The sequence below is a fragment of the Sciurus vulgaris genome, assembly GCF_902686455.1.
Source record: "Sciurus vulgaris genome assembly, chromosome: 14".
NCBI classification, from domain to species: Eukaryota; Metazoa; Chordata; class Mammalia; order Rodentia; family Sciuridae; genus Sciurus; species Sciurus vulgaris.
This window is the reverse complement of record NC_136475.1, coordinates 32,722,612-32,739,678: the sequence shown is the minus strand read 5'-3', so window position 1 is coordinate 32,739,678 and position 17,067 is coordinate 32,722,612.

Genomic DNA, 17,067 nt, shown 5'->3' with positions numbered 1-17,067 from the left:
TCTCACATGTGAGTTTTGGGGGACACCTCACATCCAAACCATAACAGGGTACAACCACAACCAAACCCTTTCTTTGTGGCACAGGAGTGAGAAGTGAGAAAACTGGTTTTAATGGATGAGAGGATAGTGGTTCATGTTAGGAAGAGACTAAACATTTGATAATCATCTCCTGTGGCTTCTTGGAAGACAGTCCACATTCTGAGAAAGCATGTGGCTCTAGGGGGAAAGGATAGAAAGGATGCAGGGAAATGCTGTGTGTGTGCTGGTTAGTGCAGATTCTATTTGGAAATGTAATATAAGCAAGAGATACAATCTCAGAAGACAATTAGCCAGTCATAAGCAGAGAATCTGTGGAAACAGAACTCACAAGTTCAGAGATTTAGAGATAAGCACCTCTCAACCCCAAATCGGGTGGGGGAAAAAATGCTATTAAAACTCAGGATCAAGTCAAGAGTATGGTTACCACACCTCGTTCAAATCTTCCAATTTATCAAGTTCTCTCAACGTAAAGGCTAAAAAAAGGACGTGGCAGCAGTAAATTCTCTCAACTTGACAAAGAGGTTAAGAAAGAAGTGACTAAGGGTGGCTTGCCCTCTGGAGCACAGTACACTCAAGGCAGCCACAATTAAGTCACAAAGGACAGAAAATCAAGAGTCATACTATGAAGATGCACTGCAAATTCATAAGATGTATGTCTGAAATAGTCTGTGGGTATATCTGTGGTGTCTCTGGATCAAAAGGAACCATCTCTAGACATGAGAAATATACTGGCCCACATTATCCAGAGATCCTAAACTTCCAACTAAATAATGGGAATGAATAGAACTTTTGAGTTGTTCCCTTTAGGGAGGGATTAAGATATAGCAGAGCAGACACCCCAACCAACCTGTGATAGATATAGAGTGACAGCAGGAAATAAAATGTGAATTTAAACCCTGAGGTTTGTTCCTACTTTTAAAACCAGAGAATAACCTAACTCATCTTGATATAGAAATACACATAAATAGTTCTTAAAGTTGGAAGATGAAAGATATGCTTTTTACCTCATATTCATTTCTGCTTCTAAAATGAACATATATTATTCATGGAATAACATAATAAAAGTTTAAGACAGTTACTTTTATGAGAGCATTAAATATAAAATAACAGAAAATTAACATGTATATAAAAATTTAACTTAAAATAAATTATTCAGTAAATAGTACTGGGATGATAGACATTTAGAAAAATTAAAACCTTGTATCTCACCCACAAAAAATAAAAACCTAATTTCTTAACATCAACCAAAGTAACTTCACTATTATATCTGCTAATCATTGGAACTGGGTAATGTTAATAATAAGTAATGATAAACAGAGTGTTTCTGATATCTATTAACTCATCTATTAACTTGCCTTGTAATGCCAGTTGTGAGTGTTATCATTTCTGGTTTTGCATCCAAGGAAACTGTAAGAAAGAGAGAGCAAAATAACTTACCTGAATTTACATGGCTAGAAAGTTAAGGATGCCAACCTACTCCAAGATCTGTAATCTTAACTACTATGATGTCTATATCGCCTCTCATGATCATTTGAGTTAATGATCCATTAGGATAATATTCACGTGAAAGTGTGTTCTATGTTTAAAATGGAAAATTCTCTGTTATAACATTTTGCTCTTATTTACTATTTTAATAAGAGAAATAAAACCGGGTATGATGATAGTAAAGGAAAGCAGCATATGAATTTAATACACTTGAGAAAAATATGGAAATCATTAGGTGTAGCAAATTGTTAAATCCAAATCCTCAACTGCGAGCAAATTGGACTGTTGAATTGAAGCCAACCGTCTGTGTGTTCAACTATGAAGGAAAACAACAGAATGAAAGAACATCTTGGAAATGTGAGAAACATTTCATTGTTGGTTGGATCTCAAAAGAGAGATGTTAAAACTCCGGGGAAGATGGCAGAGGGCATTGAATTTGCATAATTCCTCCCTGAAACACACTGAAATTAACAAAGGGAAGGATGAATGAAATTAAGGAATGACTACAATGCACATTATAGACCGAAAGAACCTGCGTAGAAGGGAACTTTGAATCTCTCCTCCATAAAACCTCTGAAGTATCAAACTTCCCAGACTTCCTCTTATGGCTAGTTGTGTGCTGGATCCTCTCTTTATTATAGCCTTTTAGGTCCTAGTGTACCTATTCCCTTTTCCCTGCCATACACACAAAGTTCTCTAGTTCCTCCTGGCCTCCTAAGCGTTACTGCCTGGAAAGGGAAACACTCGCCACTGTTAGGAAACCCTTCTGGTTCAGTCTAGCTTTCCCTGGTTTTTTTGGCTGTCCTGGTGCTAAGGGTTTCATTCAATTCTGCTTTCATCTCTTCTAGGAGTTACTTTTGACTGTGTTAGGAGCAATACTTGTCACAATGCAGAGATCTCTTCAGAAACACTGGTCTCCCGGGTCACTGTGTTGTCTATGTGTCTACCGTTTCACCCAGCAGACTATAGATCCAATCTCCTGTAACACAGAATCTCCTTACAAATTTCCTAGAAAGTAAATTCCTTTCTGGGTAGGTGAGTCAATAACAATAACAACGATAATCTGTCTTGGACTCCAACAATTAAGACTAGATACAGATTGGGCCCAGACCCCCAAGTTCACATGTCCACTGTAACAGGCCCCAGGTGCACCATGTGGAGGAGAAATTCCCCCCTCCTCTTCATGTGCATAGCACCTCCCTTGACTTCCAATAATCATACAAACTCTTCCCTACTTCCAGTGTCTTCTAGATCAGAATTTGGGCAGGTGCTCAGCTGACATCCTATTTCCTGGAAGTTTTCCTCATGCACTGTTGATTTTGGTGCCAAATATACACTTTTCATAGTTCTGTCCTGATACAAATAAATCAAGAGCAACATCCACTCTAAATCTACAATCATTCAAATGGTATCTGCTCTTCTCAGTCATCAGTCTTCTTCTTGTGGTATATCTAAAATTCATCATTTCGATAAAGGTAATGGCTCTCCAAAGGCCAAATAAAGCAGAAAAGGAACTCCTCAGAGCTTCTTGCCTTTCCAGACTAAATTCATCAAGTTTGGGCATCAGAGGTTTTTGGTTGTGCTTATTTACTTTTTAAACGTTACTGAATTAAAAATATTTCCTGAGTGTGCTCCTAGTCATTATAAGAAATACAAGGGTAGAAAAAAAATAAAGTCACGTTAATGATCCTCACTATGTCCATTATTATATTGTGTAGATGCAAATGAATGTTCTTCAATACTCCAGGCTTTTGGATCTCTCTGATGCTGGGAACCATGATGAGGTTGCCAAGAGCTGCCACTTCATTTCCCATGGAAGTCAAGTTATTTTATCATTTTGTCCATGCCCTGGAAAGGAATCAACAAATTCTGACATGCTGCATTGAGAAAATCACATTAAGAGCATGATATTGGGATTTTTTTTTTAAGATTAACATACTGAGTGGTAGAGAACACCTGTAATCCCAGTGGCTCAGTGGGAAACTGAGGCAGGAGGATTGCAAGTTCAAAGTCATCCTCAGCAAAAGTGAGGCACTAAGCACCTCAGTGAGTCCCTGTCTCTAAATAGCATACAAATTAGGGTCTCAGTGTTTGAGTGCCCCTGAGTTCAATCCCTGGTAACCTATGCCCCCCGCCCCCAAGGAAAAGATAAAGATTCACATATTCAAGGTATGGAGTACTTTCTATTTTCTCTTTATAAAACCTCTGTTTTTTTTTTTTTCTTTTTGTAGTTGTAGATGGACAGAACAGAATGCATTTATTTTATTTGTTTATTTTTATGTGGTGCTGAGGATCAAACCCAGTGCCTCACACTTGCTAGGAAGTGCTCTGCCATCTTCTAACATTTAGAAATGGCTAGTTTCACACCCCCCCACACACACACTCTGTGATTACTACTAGCAATCATTTGATATAGAGCTGGTAAAACATAAAATTACTCTAAAAAACACATTTAAGCGTGGCTCATTGGTGAGCACATCCTTTAAGCATTCCTTTCAGATGTCTGTTACAGTAAACTGATCATCCGATCCCTAGACACAAACAGGTGGGTCAGCTGTGCAGGGTGCCCATGTAGGACCTGGTAAAACCTGTTGTGGCAGTCAGCAAAAGTTCATTTCCAGTTTTGATATGATCAGGGATATCTATTCCAAAATGTGTTATTAGCATACTAAAAATGCAGAAAATTAGTAAGATGTAGGAGTTCACTGTTCTGCTCACAGAATATCCATTAATATGTTGTGAGAACATTGGCATAGACCTTAGTGGTTATCATCTCTTTCAAATAATAATGTATTGGAAGTTCTTTGAAATCATCAGGAGGTAAAGCAACAGATAAATTGAAGTTGTTATTATTAAAGGCATTCTCATTTCAGATCAGTTTGTCAGGCACCATTGTTCTAATTTACATGCAGCCAAAATCTGCGCATTTTTGCAGGGCCATGTGCTGTGACTCTCTCTGTGGTTAGTTTTTCAGTGACAAAATTTCCATGGTTGGATTTACCACTGGGGTTGAAAGGCTAATGTTACTGACTGAATGAGACAAGAATTTCGTCTGATGCATGGTAATAAAAAATGATTTAGTATTTCACTTAACAATATTTGCTTGTTAGAAATAAGAAACTTGTAAAGAAAGTGTTTTTAACAAAAGAAAAAGAAGAAAAGAGAGGAAAGAAAGGAAGAGGAGAGAAAGAATGAGAAAGAGAAAATCTGGACTGAAAGTTTCAAATGTCACTCTTGGATTATAAATTGCATACCTGATTTTATTAAAAAATGAAATGTCAGCATATTAAAGATTATTATAAATTAAGTCTACCATTTTATTAAAGCCACACTAAATGTTTCTGTTAAAAAATTAAAAGAATTATTTGCAATCGCTTCTAAGAAGGTCATCTTACTAACTTAAAGAGCGAACTGGAAAGACCCTGGCAAACTTTAAAGTGTTTAAAAATGTTTTCAGGTGCAACAAAGGCAGAATCAAGAATTTAATTCAATGTTTATATTTTTATCCACCCTTTAGAGTCCTGTGAACCACTTCACTCTAATTGCATGAAGTAAATATAAAGTAAATATTCATAGAACAAAAATATAGAAACACTTGCCAATTTATATATTTCATTCCCAAATTCTTTGAATGTTTGAAATTCTCCTGAGAAATTTCTCCCTGTCATATTCTATGAAATTAGAGCCTCAAGTAGTATTCACATGTGTCTACTCAGTATAGGGCATGGATGCAGCTCTGGAATTTGTTTAATTGATCAACATAGCTGCCTTGACACGTTTTCACAATATGGAGATAATATTATATATTCATTATTAATTTACGAGTTAATGCTGAGCTATCTTAAATATTGAGTCACTTTTCAACTTTCTCCATTTCTTCATAAATCTATTGCTTGCATTGGATAATTTGATACAAAAATCTAAATATGGCTAATGCATCAAAATTCTTTAATCTATAGACATCCCTTCTCTGTTGTCTCTTTGCAATTTTTTTTCCTGAGAAAACAATATTCACAAGTCTTATCAACATTCCCACATGGTGAACTTTTATTGCTCTTCATGTTATTTTTTAACATGTTCCTCTGTATCATTGTTTTCTATCAAAATCAGATCTGTTTGGAACACATCCAGTTTGCATTTTTGGCAAGATCTGTTCCTAGGTTTGCATCAGAAATATGTCTTATCTGCATCACCTGTACAGAACCAGAAAGTCACTTCCTTTGCTTCCCTTTCTAAAGCTGGGCTCTGAAGCATCCTTGCTCACTCACCTTACCTTTAATTTTTATTGTCCTTTACCATAAATCTAAGACTTCCTTCCTGGGCCTGAAAACCTCTACTCAATACTAAGCATCCCTCCTCCAAGAAATATCATTTCTTGTTATCTATTCAACACAGATAATGACTTTACAGGACACTCAAATCCAAGGCACCCAGGAACAAAGGGACTGTGTTCCCTTTACTATCAGGAGCCTAGAGTGCCAATGACCTAGAAATTCTGTAACATTTAGAAATAGCCCTTGAGTGACAGCAAAGTCAACTTCTGGACTCACCTGTGTTCTTCTCTAATATCACACTTCTAGATGCATCAGTCAGCACAGAAAGGAGGCAGTAGCCATTCTGAAAAAATTTGAATGAATTGAAATATAGCAAAAAAAATTAAATTGCAATATAACTAGTCAACCAGGTTAGTTTTAATCTCAGATATTCTACTTTTTTAATGTCTGTGTGACCTAGGAAAAGTCACTTGATGTTTTTGAGTCTTATTTTCCTCATCTGTAAAATAGGAGTGGCACTATATTCTCAGAATTGTTTTAATTGCATACTTTGTTCAATAAAACACAAAGATCAACTGAAATTGTAGATCAAAATATAAGATCGTTATTTAGTACACCTGAACTATACATGTGAGGAATCAATGGTAGATTATCATAAATAGTACCTATACTACATCTGGTGTGAGGGAAGAAGAGGAATGGACATTCTTTGCCATATGCCAAACATTCTATACACAGAAAGAAAAAAATATTTCATGCGAAGTCCATATTTAAGGTTTTTCACCAACTTTCCTAACCAAAGTAAGTTTCGACTGTTACCAATCTCTTGTACAGGACATTTCAGAATACATGTTTAAGGCTCAGAAAAAAATATTATTATTCCCATTTTGAAGAATGGAACACTGAAACTCAAGACACATTATGAAACTTTCCTAATGTCTTTAACTTCTATCTCAGAAAAAAGAAAAAAAAACTGTGTTGGTTCTTCAGATTTCTTTGACATAATTACTAGAGGAAATTTAAGTGGTAAACCAAGATTATAGAAATAATGGTGAAAGTTGTTCTGATCATCAAGGAAAAATGATTTGAAAAACTGATCTCCAAACATTTCCAATTACCATATGTTGTAAAAAGAAATAGTGAAATTTATCGGAGGTGATGAAATGACATGGAAGCACTATAAGATACTTGGCCACCCCACAGTCAGAGCTAATAGAAAAGTAATTGCTAAACGTAAGCACTATGGGCAATTGTCTACATGCAATTCAAATCCACAAATAGTTATTAAATCTCTCTGAACTTGTTTAATGCTTGCTGTCTTTGTCACTTATTTTCTACCTTATACTGCACTGAATTGTTAATTAACTTTAAGTGTGCACCTGTCATCTCTCCAACTCATGAAGCCCTCCAATATAGCAAGTCTCTGTTCTACCCAGAGGACCAATTCCTCGGGGAAGATGTAAATTGAGTTTGCTCTTTCCCAGAGACAATTCTCTTTAGAAATCTCAAAATGATCACTGAACAAGGTTTCTAAATCCAAACAACTTTCCCATGGCTCTTCAAGATTCATCTCAGCTATGGAGCTAAAGAGGAAGAAGATGAGTTATCTCAGATGCATGCATCCATGATTATAATAAATAAAAAAGACCATGGGACTCAGTATGGAGAAGCTGAATAAGGAAACTAAAATGCAAGTGACTGTCTCTATTGCAATACCCACTGATGAGTATATACATATATATATATATATATATATACACACACACACATATATATACACATATATTAGATATATATATTATATACATATATATATACACATATATTAGATAAGGGAGCTGACACCTTGTGCACTGTTGCTGATACTATAAGTTGGAACAGTCATTATGCAAAACAGTATGGCAGTTTCTCCAAAAGTTAAAGGAAGAATTATCATATGATCCAGCAATCTCATTTCTGAGCATATATGTATACACAAAGGAATTGAAATTAAAAAAATGTTTGCACTCTCATGTTCATCGCAACATTATTCTGAATAGCCAAAACATGGAAACAACCAACAGATGAATGAATTTTTAAAAATGTGTTATACATACAAAAATTAATAATATTGAGCCTTAAAATGATAGGAAATTCCATCATTTGTTACAACATGGTTGAAGCTAGAGAACATTATGATAGTAAGCTACATACAGAGACACAAATAACATATGACCCACTTTGTATGTGAAATCTGAAAAAAGTTAAACCCATAGAAGTAGACAGGAGTATGATAGTTACCAGAGGTTGTGGGTGGCGGTTGTGTAGATGAGGAAAGGACAGATATGAGTTAACAGGTACAAAGTTGTAGTTAGGAAGAATAAGTTCTGGTGTCCATGCTATTACACAGCAGGGTGACTCCAATCCATAATAGTGTACTATATATTTCCAAATGGCAAATAGGATTTTAAATGGTCTCACCACAAAAATAAATAAATGAATAAGTAAACGTTTGAGATGATGGATATGTTAATTAGCCTGATTTGATCATTCCCTAATAAATGCATGTGTTGAAACATCACACTGTACCCCAGATATTCACATGTATTACAATTTGTCTATTAAAACTAAAATAAAACAAAAATGAAATGTCAAGTTAAAAAAAAGAATATACCCTGATGGAAGATTGTATTTTTGCTTCTAAGGTGGAGACGATACATGAGAAACTTATGAAGGTATAGTCTTGGCTTCCACACCCATGAAAGGTAAAGTTTTAAAAAGGAGGTTAGGCAAAGGAAGAAGTAGAGCTTCAATGCAGTCTCCTTGAACGTCCCAGCTGACACTAAGGAATTATCTGAAGCTGAAATGACTCAAATTTGTCACCAGCTGTAGTGAGGGAGCTGGGTCTTTCACCCTTCTGCACCTGCATCAAGCATTGGCCATGGCACTTCCAGGGAAGAGAGCATGGTCTGGGTGGAACAGCTCTTCTTGGCCAAGGTGAAGAGACCTGAGAACCGAGGGCTTGCTGTTTCCAGCACTACTCACAGCTGGAAAGTAAGTCCTTTCATCTCAAAGGGTCAGGGCAGCTCAACACTGCATCCACCAAACAGCATCTTTAAATTGCTTCAAGTACCAGCTGGCAAGGTGGTGCAGGCCTGTAATCCCAGTGGTTTGAGAGGTTGAAGTAGGAGGATTGCAAGTTCAAACCAGTGAGTTCCTGCCTCAAAATAAAAAATAAAAGAGCTAGGAATGTTGATCAGTGGTTAAGCACCCCAGGGTTTAATCCCTGATATCAAAAGAAACAACAAAAAAAATCGGTGCAAGTGGTTTGTGTGTGGCTCAGTAATAGAGCATGCCCAAAGTCCTGATTCATCCTCAGCACTTCAAAAACAAACAAACAAATAAATAAACTACACTAATGAATTTTTCCATCTGAGTCCCAACTTCCTAAAAATCTAAAAATTTTCAAAATTTACTCAATAAAACATAGAAAATCTAAATAACATTACAACCATAGTAAACATATTTTAAGGTGAGAAATTGTACCCCAACTTTTGCACTAAACTGAGATTTTAGTACAGGAGATAAGTTAAAAAAAAAAAAAAAGAAAAAGAAAATCATGAACCAATCTTATTTATGAATCCAGGTGCTAAAATTTAAATAAAACATCAACAAATGTGAACAAGCCCTGCACTATAATAACATCATGATCTACTAAGGTTTATTTAAGAAGTGAGGGTTTTAATGTAATAAAAAGCATTATCATCTTGATAGATGTCCTTAAAAGGATACATAAATTTTTTTGTGTGATTCATTCATGATTACAAAAATAAAAGTTTGTGTTTTGTAAACCATTATCCATATGGCTCTTTCTTTTCTTAACATGTTAAGGTTTATTAATCTCAAAAGAGCAGTTGGCATCATACTTTAAAGCTGTGAAATACTTTAGGATATTACTAATTGCAGTGAGAAACAAGATTGATGCCTGTTTTTACCAAATTTAGTCAGCATCATTCCCTAAGTGCTAGATAATGCAAATAGCTGTGTCAACTATCTCCCAACTTAGTCTTCTAGACCAATTTTTAATCTGGCAAAATCAATGGAAAATATAATTCTACTCCCAATCCTCTGTGATTCCACATCAATTAACTTTCCTACTGATATTCCCACAAGTGATTCTTAGTTCTCGTACCTAGTATTTTGTCTTTCTTTCATTTCAAGACCCCATTGTGATTTTAAACTCATCTCAAAAGAAAAAAAAAATTGATTCCTAGCTTTATTATTCACCTGACCTCTCCATCCTTTCAAGACATAAATTCAACGTTCCCTCAGTGAGACCTTCCACCTACTATGCCAGAGATGATCATTAGGTTCCTGAACCCAGACAACCCTGCTTCATGCTTTTTTTTTTTTCACTGATGCCAACTGCTTACTTAAATAGTTTTGAATTTCTAAATATTCATTTGGCCTGTGATTTCTGTACCACATGTGCATGCTAGGGTTGCTCCATATCTTCATTTTGGAGTCACAGTTGTTAGATGCTGACCTGCACCTTTACCAGCTGTTTCCTGGAAGTACTTGCTTTCTAGAACTGTTTAACTCTAACTTTATTTGCCCCACACCTTGTGAAGATATTTGCCCAGGTGGCAGTGGTTGTCAGCTAGCAGGAGCTACTTTACTTACATAAACAGCATTGTTGAGTAGTTGAATGTGAAGTCCATGAGACTGCTCAGCCTAAGAAAACTAAGGAATTCCCTGGCTTGTTCACTGTCATATCCCCAACAATTAACAAACTAACAAACAGAAGATACTTCATATAGATTTGTCACATGTGTTATAAATACTGAATTATCAATTTAAAATCATCATGTGATTATGTTTAAAATTTAAAAAAGTGTGGGGAGGGGTAGAGAAAGGACAGTTAATGGGTACAAGTTTACGGTAAAGATAGAAGAAATGACTTCTAATTTTCTCTAGAACAAAAGGATAATTATGATTGACAACAATTAATTGAATATTTTAAAATAGCTAGTAAGGAAAATTTTAAATGTTTCCAACACCAAGAAATAATAAATGAAGTAATGAAAAAGTCAATGACCTTGATCTGTTCATTTCATGTTGTATATGTGCAGTGAAGTATCACAGGGTCAGATACACACTCTGTCACTGAGCCGCATACCTAACTCAATGCCATACTATAGTCTGTAAGCACATACAATTATTATGTGTTATTGTGGTTGGGATCTAAAATGTTCCCCAATTGCTCATGTGTTAGGCAACGTGGCAATGTTCAGAAGTAGTTATGATTTAGATATTAGGTGCTCCCCAAAAGCTTCTGTGTAAGAAAATGCAAGAAAGTTCAGAGGTGAACTAATTGGGTTATGAGAGCCTTTATCTAATCAGTGCATCGATCGACTTGAATGAATTAATTATGTGGTGACTATAGGCAGGGAGGGTGTGTCTGGAGAAGGAGGGTTGCTGAGGGTATGCCTTTGAGGTATATATTTTGTCCATGTGATCAGAAGAGTCTTTATCAGCTTCCTGATTGTCACATCCTGGGCTGCTTTCCTTCATTACATCCTTCTGCCTTGATATTCTGCCTCAGTCAGACCCAGAGAAATGGGGGTTGACCCTCTATAGACGGAGACCTCTCGAACTATGAGCCCTAAATAAACATTTCCTCCTCTACATTGTTCTTGTCAGGTCCTTTGGTCACAGCAGCGAAAAAGCCGACTAAAATAAAGGCTAAAAGATTGGATTCTGAGAGCTAGAACCTCGCCCATGGATTAATCCATTTGATGGATTAATAATTTGAATGAACTGTTTAGTAGCAACTATAGGCAGGTGAAGAGTGGCAGGAGAAACTGAGTCACTGGGAGTGTGGCTTTAGGCAGTTTGTCCGTAGTGCCTTTCTCTCTCTGGTTCTCTCTGTTTCCTGGCTGCCATGAACTGAACATTCCTCCGTCAAGTGCTTCTGTCATTGGTCGTTTGCCTCACCTTGGGCCCACAGCAATGGTGTCAGCCAACAATAAACTGAGAACCCTGAAAACAGGAGTCAAAGTAAACTTTTCCTCCTCTAAGTTGTTCTGGTCAGGTATTTTGGTCACAGTGGTGAAAAACTGACTAACATTTGTGTCCATTAAAAATTTTAAAAATGAAAGTCAAAAAAAGATAGTACCAGTATAAGTACTGTCAAGTTTAGAAATGCTAGGCAGCTCGATAAAAAGAGCAGACCAAGGAACCAAGAGAAAGTGCAGTTGGCAGATGCTTTCAGGAAGAGCTTCATGACTCCTGTGTGTTCTGATATCCTTAGGCTTCCAATAATTATAAAGACATCAAGAGAGCTCCGGTGATAGGAGAGACAATGCCCATAAAATAAAGGAACTGCACCTGCGGGTACTAAGTGTGAGTTAGTATTCAGGATTGAAGAATCCCTCCTTTTCCACTGACAATTCCATGATGCTTGTGAAAAGCACTTGTCTTTTAACAGTCTGGAATTTAGATTAAAAATTTTAATCAAAAAAATTAGACTGAAATTCTAATTTTTCAAACTACTATGTCCTCTTCTGCTTGAAACATCTCCCCGTGTGACTAGGATCTCTGTGAGCTCTGATATTCACCTATCTGTAACCCTCCAAGAGAGCAGACTCAGTTTTCAAGAACAAAGGCAGCAGTCCTCAGGCACAAGCAATACCTGTGCTGTCTACCCTGGTGGCTGAGTGGAACACTGAGATACATGGGGTGATTCTGGCCACTACTGCGGAGGCATATGCTGGCTCAATCTGGCCCATGGCATCATCTGCCAGGCAGTGGAGTTATCAAAGGCTTGCACTAGGCAAAGAACACTTGGTCACAGCTGATCTTGACCTGAAAGTGCCTCCAATATTCCAGGGTATAGAGTCAGGTGACAACCTTGTCACTTAGGTATTTTTTATTGATGATCAAATAGAACCCAGGGAACTCTTGATAACAAAGACACAAATCCTGTCCACAACTGGAGGTTCAAGTCTAATGGATGTGGTGGAGGGTGCAATGGAGGCCAGAAAGCAAGAAGGAACAGTAGGGCCCTTGTGGGAACTTACAGTATAGGTGTAGGAAATCTGGAGGGTGGGGAGTTGTGGGGAGAAGTGGGGAGGGAAAGAGGTAAAGAAGGAAGGAAGGAGGAAAACAAAACAAATCAAAAATTTAGAGATCAAGACCAAGGATTGCAGAGGCACAACACTTGATAGAGTGTTTGTTGTGATCTTGGGAACACACTCCAATCCTATGCCACAGCATTGTGTAATTATTTCCAAGGGAAAAAAACAACAAAAACAAATCTGTATTCGTGAAAGAACTTCAAATTCTAAAAGTACAAGTGTCTAAGTTTTCTGGCCCTGAGGCTTCTCCATGCTTTTTTATAAAGGTACAAAGAAAGAGAATTTTCTTTGTACTTTTTTAACAGCTTGGATATTTGTATATCACACTTCATGTTATACAGAATTTTTTTTAAAAAGTTTGCTTGTTAAAAAAACAAACAGATTTCTGTTTTGTTTTTGTTTTCTTTTGTTGTTGTTATTTTGTTTTGCTTTGCTTTGGAACTGGGAATTGAACTCAGGGTGACTTAGCCACTGCCACATCCCCAGTCCTTTTTTGTATTTTATTTAGATACAGGGTCTCACTGAGTTGGCGGCGCCCCACTAAATTGCTGAGGCTGGCTTTGAACTCACGAGCCTCCTGCCTTAGACTCTGGAGCCACTGGGATTACAGGCATGAACCACTGTGTCGGGATATTTCTGGGTTCTTAGCCTCAGAAATATTGATTCTATAGGAACAGGGGCCCAGAAGTCTGCATTACAAATATCTGTGGTGACCGAATGTCAAGTGATACAAAGATCACAATTTGTGAGACATTGCTCTGAGACCTGGCGATTTACAGTGTGGTCTACAGACCACCAGCAACAGCAGCTTGTTAGAAAGGCAAACTCTCAAGACCCATCCCAGACTAGGTGAATCCAAATCTGCATTAAACAGCATTCCTATATGATGCATGTGCAAATGAAACTGGGGACTATAATTTCAGGGGTTGTGGTTAATTGAAATGACCCTGAGGTAAACAGTGAAGCTACAGGGTATCTCCTGAAAACTAGTACCAAGCTTCTGGCAACAGCAAATCTCTCTAGTTACTCTAGTTTAGAGGCCCCTGGTGGGTAGCCAGAGTGACTAACATATAGAGAGATGGATGGTAGAACAACCTGGTGCATATTATTAAGATACCCTAATTATAAAAAATAAGTTGGAGATCAGTGACTTTTGAAGGAACAGGACTCCAACTTTATAAAGATGGAGGCTTGAAACAATTGAAATGCAGGCTTAAATAGTAATGTGGCTAAATCTTATTCACAGTCTATTGAAAACTAGGTCACTGAAATTATGGCATACGGATAGTAAAATTGACATTAGAAGTTCAGAGGTTTCTTTAACTATGAAAATGAATAGATGACATATAAGATTTCTTTAGGCTTAAAAAACAAAACCTTCAATGATATTTTATGAATACTAATCATAATTGTCCTCTATATGCATGACTTCAGCTGGAAAGATCTGGCATGTTCACTGATGTGGGCTCTTATTACTACCAAATCATGACCAGCTGTCCTCCATTTACTTATTTAAACACTGTCTCTTGTTTGTGGTTGCTGAGGTTATTTACAGAGTCTGTCACTTGCTGTGGCTTTTCATTATCTGCCTAATTCTTTTTTTATATAAAAAAAAATGCTGCCAGGAATTGGGACATGCCAGATGCACCCATCTATCCTTCATGTGTCAGAGCAGCCAAGACACTGGGCTGCACTTCACTCATCCATCCATCTATCCAACAAGCTTTCCCTTTTCTGCCTTAGACATTTTGCTTTTCCTATTTTTCCTTTTCCTTCTATTTTGCTTCACTTACAGCCTTCTTTTCCCTTTATCATTTATTTACTTATTTATTCATGCATCATTTATATATTTACGCAGGTCAAGCAAACAAGTTCAATTAAAATCAATTAAATGTTATTTTCTGTGTAAAGTAGCAAGAATAGCATATGACAACTACAGGCATTCCATAAATGATCGTGCTTGCCAAACATTTTTGATAGATGCCTATGTACATGGCACTTTGCTATAGAAAGTGTAGGATATAAAATATAATGCAGAGTTCTTGTTCATAACTCAGTCAGGGAGAATGACAAAGAAGTTGCCTAAGTTGATAGTCAAGGTGAGGCAGTTGGTAGCAGGTGAATTGTGGCTTTCTTGCCATTGTGATCTCCTTCAAATGTCTGGCTGTGAATTGGCTCCTCTTGGCACACCCCTTTTATTCAGATAAGGACAGATCCACTTGCCATTTGTCTCCAGAGCTGGCAATATAATTTGCTGGGCTCAGAGCAAGTTGAAAATGCAGGCCTCTTATTAAAAAATTACCAAGAATTGCATGATGGTAGCAGTAGAGTGGGCATAAGGCATGCACCCAAACAGCAGTGACAGTCATCATAACCACAGTCAGAAAAGTCTCTTTGCAATTGACTGGTTCTGCTGCGAGTTTGGAAACAAAACCTTCAGCAAACACATTTTCTATTTTCTGTTTCTCAATATGTAATCATCTATCAGAACTCATCCAATTACATATTGCCTACAGAACAAAGGTCACCCTTGTAAAGGGGGAGAGTAGAACAGCAGAATTTGAGAATCACAAAAGAATGATGCAAACCACCAAGTATTTTTAACTTTAAAAAGGTAATGGTAAGTACTAGAGGCATGCATTTAAAAAATGGCAGTCCGAAAAATGACAAATGTTGGTAAGGATGTAGAGAAGGGAGGATGCTTTCCTACTGTTGGTGGGAATGTAATGAGATCCAACATATGATCAGTAATCCTACTCCTTGGGATATCTCCAAAGGAAAAGAATTCAGTGTTTCAAAGAGATACTTGCATTCTCATGTTTATTGCAACACTGTTTCAAATAGCCAAGATCTGGAATCAACCAAGGTGTCCATGAACAGAAGAATAGATAAGGAAAATTTTGGCATATATACACAATGAGATACTATGCACCCATTAAAAGACTCAAATTCTGGACATTTGTGTTAACATGAATGGACCTGGAGATCAAAATAATAAGGGGAATAAGCCAGGCACACAAAGATAAGTACTGCATGGTCTCACTCACTTGTGGAAACTAAAACAGATGAGCTTATAGAGGTAGAGGGCATGATAGTGACTACCAGAGACTGGAGCCTGGGAGCACAGGGGAGAGGGAGGTTTGGGAAGGCTGAGGTAAAAAGGCTCAGACTGGTAAAAGGTGAAGGTCTGCTGCCGTGTTACACACAAGCACGAATACAGTCAGCAACATTGCATCGTGAACTTCACAACAGATAGAAGATGGGGTTTTTAATGTTCTCATCACAAGTAAATGATAAGTGTTTGAGACAATGTATAACCAAATATCCTGAGTTGGTCATTACACAATGAATAAATGTACTGAAACCTTACGTTGTACCCCATAAACATGTACGATTACCATCTGTCAATTTTAAAGTCACTTATTTGGAGAAAAACGTCTCAGGCACCTTCTTTTCCCTGACGCCATGCCCCTGGAATTGAGAAGATCCAATTCTGGGCTAAGAAAATGTTGATAATGAGAAATTAATCATATTGAACTGTGCCATGACTCTTTGCATGTTGGGGTGTGTAAGTAGGCTGGAACTGTTCCCTCAATTCCTGTGTGTGGCTCTCAGGAGGCCTCTAATGACTCATTTGCATAGACTTTCACAGCACCTGACACTCCGCCTCACCTCACAGCATCGCAGCTATTTACACACCTTTCTCCGTCACTAGACTCTAAGAGCCTTTGGTGCTGGTCTGCTGTGTTTCCATGTGACCTGGAAATTAAAAATGGTTTTGACTTGTTTTGAATGGTTGGGGAAAAAAAATCAAAAGAAGATTATAACACAAGAAATTGACATGAAATTCAAAATTTCAGAGTTGGGACAAAAACCACAAGTCCCTTTACGTGTTTTCTATGATGGCATTGATCCAACAGAGTTGAGTATTTAGGACAGAGATCACATGACCCATGAAGCCTAAAATATTTGTCCTCTGAACCTTGGTGGTTCCAAAAACCACCAAGTGTGTGCCAATCCCTGCTTCTGTTTGAGACATGGATCATCTTCATCCACGGATGTCTGAGACGAGCACAGTACGGTCCTTGCATCACCATGTTTTGAGGGCAGGAGGAAGAAAGGAAGTGAGTTTCTCTTTCACAGGATATTGC